Source organism: Chiloscyllium plagiosum, chromosome 24 (genome assembly GCF_004010195.1).
Source record: "Chiloscyllium plagiosum isolate BGI_BamShark_2017 chromosome 24, ASM401019v2, whole genome shotgun sequence".
Taxonomy (NCBI): domain Eukaryota; kingdom Metazoa; phylum Chordata; class Chondrichthyes; order Orectolobiformes; family Hemiscylliidae; genus Chiloscyllium; species Chiloscyllium plagiosum.
Window position 1 is genome coordinate 296,790 of NC_057733.1, and position 6,666 is coordinate 303,455.

Genomic DNA, 6,666 nt, shown 5'->3' on the forward strand with positions numbered 1-6,666 from the left:
GGTATGGGTGGGTTGCGCTTCGGCGGGGCGGTGTGGACTTGTTGGGCCGAAGGGCCTGTTTCCATACTGTAAGTAATCTAATCTAATCTAATCTTTATCAGTGATAGGATGGGGCAACGGTGGAATCACAGGTGACAGGTCGAGGGCCCTGTCAACTGCAGTGAGTGGAAAACCACAATCATGGAAGAAGCAAGCCATGTCAGCAATGCTGTTTTGGAAGGTGGCATCACCTCAAGACATGTGATGTAGGTGAAGGAACTGGGAGAATGGGATGGAATCCTTGCAGGATGTGGGGTGTGACTGTGATACTACAGAGTTAATTTGCTCTGCAGACCTGCGTGAAATTGAATGCCCCAGGGGTAGGATGGCGACTCTTTGTCTTATATGTGGAATGTGGGAGGTTTACACCCCCGTACCTTGCAATTTAGGGATAGAACATAGTGCATAGAAAACAGGCCCCTTCAGCCCTCAATGTTGTGCCAATCTGTGAAATTAATCTGATTCCCACATCTAACCTACACCGTTGCATTATTATTCATATGTATGCCCAATGCCCATTTAAATGCCCTAAACGTCAGCAAGTCTACTACTGTTGCAGGTAGGCCGTTCCACGCCCCTACTACTCTGAGTAAAGAAACTCCCGATATCTGTCCTATATCTATTACCCCTCAATTTAAAGCTATGTCCCCTCATGTTAGCCTTCACCATCTGAGAAAAAAGGCGCTCACTGTCCATCCTATCTAACTCTCTGATTATCTTATATGCTTCGATTATGTCATCTCTCAACCTCCTTCTCTCCAACAAAAACCAGCCTCATTCCTTCAGCCTTTCCTCGTAAGACCTTCCATACCAGGCAACATTGTAGTTAATCTCCTCTGAACCCTTTCCAAAGCTTTTACATTCTTCCTATAAAGCAGTAACCAGAACTGCACACAAAACTCCAGGTGCGACCTTACCAGTGTCTTGTACAGCTGAAGCATGACCTCGTAGCTCTGAAACTCAATCCCTCTACCAATAAATACAAACACACCATATGCCTTCTTAACAACCTGGGTGGCAACTTTCAGGGATTTATGTAGCTGGACACAGATCTCTCTGCTCATCTACACTGCCAAGAATATTACCATTAGCCCAGTACTCTGCCTCCTTGTTATTTCTTCTGAAGTGAACTACCTCTCACTTTTCCGCATTAAACTCCATTTGCCACCTCTCCACCTTGCACTGCATCTTATCTATGTCCCTCTGTAACCCACATCATCATTCGGCACTATCCACAACTCTGCATACCTTAGTATCATCCGCAAATTTACTAACCCATCCTTCTACTCTCACATCCAGGTCAATTATAAAAATGACAAACAGCAGTGCCCCAAACACAGATCCTTACAGCACACCACCAGTAACTGAGCTCCAGGATGAACATTTCCCATCAACCACCACCCTCTGTCAACCAATTTCTGATCCAAACCACGAAATCACCTTCAATCCCAAAGCCCATATTTTGTGTAATAGCCTAACGTGTGGAACCTTATCAAACACCTTACTGAAATCCATATGTACCACACCAACCGCTTTACCCATATCCACCAGTTTGGTTACCTTCTCAAAGAATTCAATAAGGTTAGTTAGGCACAAAACAGTGTTGAATATCTCTAATCAAATTATTCCTTTCCAGCTCAGTACAAATCCTATCCCTTATAACCTTTTCCAACACCATACCCACAACTGAAGTAAGGCTCACTTGCCTATAATTATCAGGATTGTCTCGACTCCCCTTCTTAAACAAGGGAACAACATTTGCTATCCTCCAGTCTTCTGGCATTCTCCTGTCCACAATGAAGACACAAAGATCAAAGACAAGCGCTGTGCAAACTCCTCTCTGGCATCTCAGAGAATCCAAGGATAAATCCCATCCAGCCCAGCGGTCTTAACTATTTTCAGATCTTCTAAAATTGCTAAAATCTCCTCGTTTTCAACCGCAACCCCATCTAATCTTGTAGCCTGTACCTCCGTATTCTCACTAACATTGCCATTTCCAATGGGAATACTGACGAAAAGTATTCATTAAGCGCTTCCCCTATGTCCTCAGATTCCACACACAACTTTCCACTACCAACTTTGATTGGCTCTAATCTTACACTAGTCATTCCATTATTCCTGATATACCTATGAAGGCCTTAGGGGTTTTCCTTGATCCTATCCGCCAACAACTTCTCATGTCCCCTCCTGGCTCTTCTTAACCCTCTCTTTAGATTTTTTCTGGCTAACGTACAACTCTCAAGCCCCCAAACTGAGCCTTCAAGCCTCATCCTCACATCAGTCTTCTTCATCCTCTTGACAAGAGTTTCAACTTTGCTAGTAAACCATGGTCCCTCTCTCGACATCCCTGCCTGATAGATACATACTTATCAAGGACCCGCAGTAGCTGTTATAGAGTCATCGAGTCACAGAGATGTACAGCATCTCATCCATAACGACCACCTACCAGCATCCGGCCCATATCCCTCCAAACCCTTCCTATTCATTTACGCATCCAGATGCCTTTTAAATGTTGCAATTATACGAGCATCCACCACTTCCTCTGACAGCTCATTCCATACACATACACCCTCTGCGTGAAAATGTTACCCCTTAGGTTTCTTTTATATCTTTCCCCTCTCACCCTAAACCTATGCCCTCTAGTTCTGGACTCCCCCACCCCAGGGAACAGACTTTGTCTATTTATCTTATCGATGCCCCTTATGATTTTATAAACCTCTATACGGTCACCCCTCAGCCTCCAACGCTCCAGGGAAAACAGCCCCAGCCTGTTCAACCTCTCCCTATAGCTCAAATCCTCCAAACCTGGCAACATCCTTGTAAATCTTTTCTGAACCCTCTCAAGTTTCACAACATCTTTCCAATAAGGAAGGAGACCAGAAATGCACATAATATTCCAAAACTGGCCTAACCAATGTCCTGTACAGCAGCAATATGATCTCCCAACTCCTGTACCCAATAGTCTGACCAATAAAGGAAAGCATACCAAACGCCTTCTTCACTATCCTATCTGTCTGGAGCAATACTTTTAAGGAGCTATGAACCTGTACGCCATGGTCTCTTTGTTCAGCAACACTCCTTAGGACCTTACCATTAAGTGTATAAGTCCTGCTAAGATTCGCGTTCCCAAAATGCAGCATCTCGCATTTATTTAAATTAAACTCCATTTGCCACTTCTCAGCCCGTTGGCCCATTTGATCAAGATCCTGTTGTAATCTGAGGTAACCTTCTTCACCTGTCCACCACACTTCCAATTTTGGTGTCATCTGCAAACTTACTAACTGTACCTCTTATGCTCACATCCAAATCATTTATATAAATGATGAAAAGTAGTGGACCCAGCACTGGTCCTTGTGGCACTCCACTGGTCACAGGCCTCCAGTCTGAAAAACAACCCTCCACCACAACCCTCTGTCTTCTACCTTTGAGCCAGTTCAGTATCCATAAGGCTAGTTATCTCTTTATTCCATAAGATATAACTTTGCTAACCACTCTTCCATGGGGAACCTTGTTAAATGCCTTACTTAAGTCCATATAGATCAGGTTCACCATTCTGCCCTCACCAATTCTCTTTGTTATTCTTCAAAAAACTCAATCAAGTTTGTGAGACATGATTTCCCACGCACAAAGCCATGTTGACTATCCCTAATCAGTCCTTGTCTTTCCAAATACATGTACATCCTGTCTCTCATGATTCCCTCCAACAACTTGTCCACCACTGACATCAGGCTCACCAGTCTATAGTTCCCTGGCTTGTCCTTACCATGTTTCCTAAATAATGACACCACCTTAGCCAACCTCCAGTCTTCTGGTACTTCAGCTGTGACTATTGATAATACAAATATCTCAGTAAGAGGCCCAGCAATCACTTCCCTAGCTTCCCAGAGTTCTCGGGTACGTCTGATCAGGTCCTGGGGATTAATCCACTTTTATGTGTTTCAAGACATTTAGCACTCTGTAATATGGACATTTTTCAAGATGTCACCATCTATTTCCCTACATTCTATATCTTCCATATCCTTTTCCACAATAAATACGGATGCAAAATACTCGTTTAGTATCTCCACCATCTCCTGAGGCTCCACACAAAGGCTGCCTTGCTGATCTTTAAGGGGTCTTATTCTTTCCCTAGTTACTCTTTTGTCCTTAATGTATTTGTAAAAACCTTTTGGATTCTCCTTAAATCTATTTGCTAAAGCTATCTCATGTCCCCTTTTTGCCCTCCTGATTTCCCTCTTAAGTATACTCCTACTGCCTTTATACTCTAAGGATTTATTTGATCTATCCTGTCTATACCTTCCTTCTTTTTCTTAACCAAACCCTCAATTTCTTAGTCATCCAGCATTCCCTACACCTACCAGCCTTTCCTTTCACTCTAACAGGAATATAATTTCTCTGGGCTCTCGTTATCTTATTTCTGAAGGCTTCCCATTTTCCAGCTGTCCTTTTACTGTGAATATTTGTCCCCAATCAGCTTTTGAAAGTTATTTTAAGTTAGCTTTCCTCCAATTTAGAACTTCAACTTTTAGATCTGGTCTATCCTTTTCCATCACTGTTTTAAAACCAATAGAATTATGGTCGTTGCCCCAAAGTGCTCCCCCACTGACACCTTGCTCACCTGCCCTGCCTTAATCCCCAAGATTAAGTCAAGTTTTGCACCTTCTCTCGTAGGTACATCAACATATTAACTCAGAAACTTTTCTTTACAAATTCCTCTCCATCTAAACCCTTAACACTATGGCAGCCCCAGTCTATGTTTGGAAAGTTATTGCAACATTTAAGAGGCATTTGGATGGGTATATGAATAGGAAGGGTTTGGAGGGATATGGACTGGGTGCTGGCAGGTAGGATCCGTCCTTCTTGTACAGGTCACTTTTACCCCAGAAGAGATTCCAATGATCCAAAAATGTGAAGCTGAGCAAAAATGCAGGGAGCTGGTGGTATCACTGTGCATCCTCCATGAAAACCCTGTAAAAGAAGTTTACAAAATCTAAGACTGGAAGTCCAAACAGAAGATTTGATGAGACAAATGTTATTTCAGGAATAACTGTATGCAATTCTGATCACCACATTAAAGGAAGAGTATACCTGGACTATAGAGGGTGCAGAGCAATGTACAAGGATACTGTCTGGGCTGGAATGTCTGACCTATGAGGAAAGATTAGATTAAGACTGTTTTGTAGGCGGCACGGTGGCACAGTGGTTAGCACTGCTGCCTCGCAGCGCCAGAGACCCGGGTTCAATTCCCGACTCAGGCGACTGACTGTGTGGAGTTTGCACGTTCTCCCCGTGTCTGCGTAACCTGGTGTTGTGTGATTTTTAACTATGTAAGATTATGAGGGGCAGAGAAAGTAACTCATTTTTCCGGTTAGCATCTGTCTGGTCAACACCAGGGGACATAAATTTAATTTGAAGCAGAAGACGAAGAGGAGGGTTGAGGACTTATGACCAATATTTATTTTTATTTCTGTTTGTTCTGTGTAAATCCTTCTCTTCTAAACCCCTTTAAAAGCCTATAACTGTCAATATAAACGAAACAAAGAACTGCGGAGGCAGGAAGGTTCAGAGAAATGATGAAAAAAAAAATCAAAACTTCAGAAGCAGATTCACTAAACTCGAAACATTAATTACGTTTCCTTCTCACGAATGCTGAGTCTCGCCAGCAACGTGTGATATTGTTTGTAATTACCCTCCTCTCTGTCTCCATTCTGAACAATGGCGGAGTGGTGCAGCCAACACCTCCCGCTCATTCCTCTACAAAGATGGTGACCAGCCGTCACCCCCAGGCCCGGCGACTGCAACAATGCCTGGAGCCATCGTCCTGAACGTGGGAGCGAAAGGTTTGTGGATTACACAAGATGCTCATAAATGTCTCTGTCTATCCGCTTGATCCATCCTCTTCCTTCCTCATTCGGAACACTCTGCACATTGCTATCACCACCGGCCATGCGCCTGCGTATTGCTCTCTCTCATATACACTAGTGAATGCTGAGACCACATGCTATTGAAAGTACGCGTTAGTAGATTCGGATTCGGTTTAGAATATGGGATGGAGAATGGAAATACATAAATAATAATGTCGGGACATCAATCTGATATCATTCTGAGCCAGAGACAGATTTGAGACTGCTGTGTCAGAAATATTAGAGGAGGAAGACTCCAATCAACTCCTCAATTCTCTGCTGGCTCTTTAAATAAGCATCTCACTTCATAACATTCTTCTGCCTCTCCTCTTTATTCCACCCGTTCTTCCTTTTCACATAAGAATCCAATACCCTTGAATGACTGGATTGAAATTGCCCCACTATACCCTCAGGGAGGGCAAGCTAGACTCCAGCTATTCATTGCCCAAGAAGGCTTTCTTGCAAATCAGTTTAGCTTTGACCAATTAATTGATATCTACACTCTTGTTCCCAATATATTCACCAGTTGGAACAGTTTGTCCTTATTGACTCTGTCCAGAATATTGTCATCAGATATCCTCTTATAAAAGCAAAATACAGCTTTGTTGTCTCTTCGGAGAATAGTCCCATAAAGGGTGGTTCAGTCAGAAACTCTCATAATATTGAGTAAGTCTCTAGATATTCACTTAGTTTGCCATACCCTCTAAGGTTATGGCCATGGCTG

The 6,666-nt window shown here is 43.1% G+C and overlaps 1 protein-coding gene across 2 annotated transcripts in view; it reads right to left on the reverse strand.

The window, feature by feature from the left end:
* Positions 1-5,936, reverse strand: part of LOC122561907 (gastrula zinc finger protein XlCGF17.1-like) — an 11,813-nt gene extending 5,877 nt beyond the window's left edge. The window contains exons 1-2 of one of the 2 annotated variants that reach the window (XM_043714231.1): positions 5,729-5,936; positions 4,919-5,007 (exon numbers count right to left, since the gene is read on the reverse strand). The gene's annotated coding sequence lies outside the window, so the exon portion shown is untranslated. The remainder of the gene's footprint in view (positions 1-4,918; positions 5,008-5,728) is intronic. The other variant, XM_043714232.1, reaches the window with a different exon arrangement.
* Between the last annotated feature and the right edge of the window lie 730 nt (positions 5,937-6,666).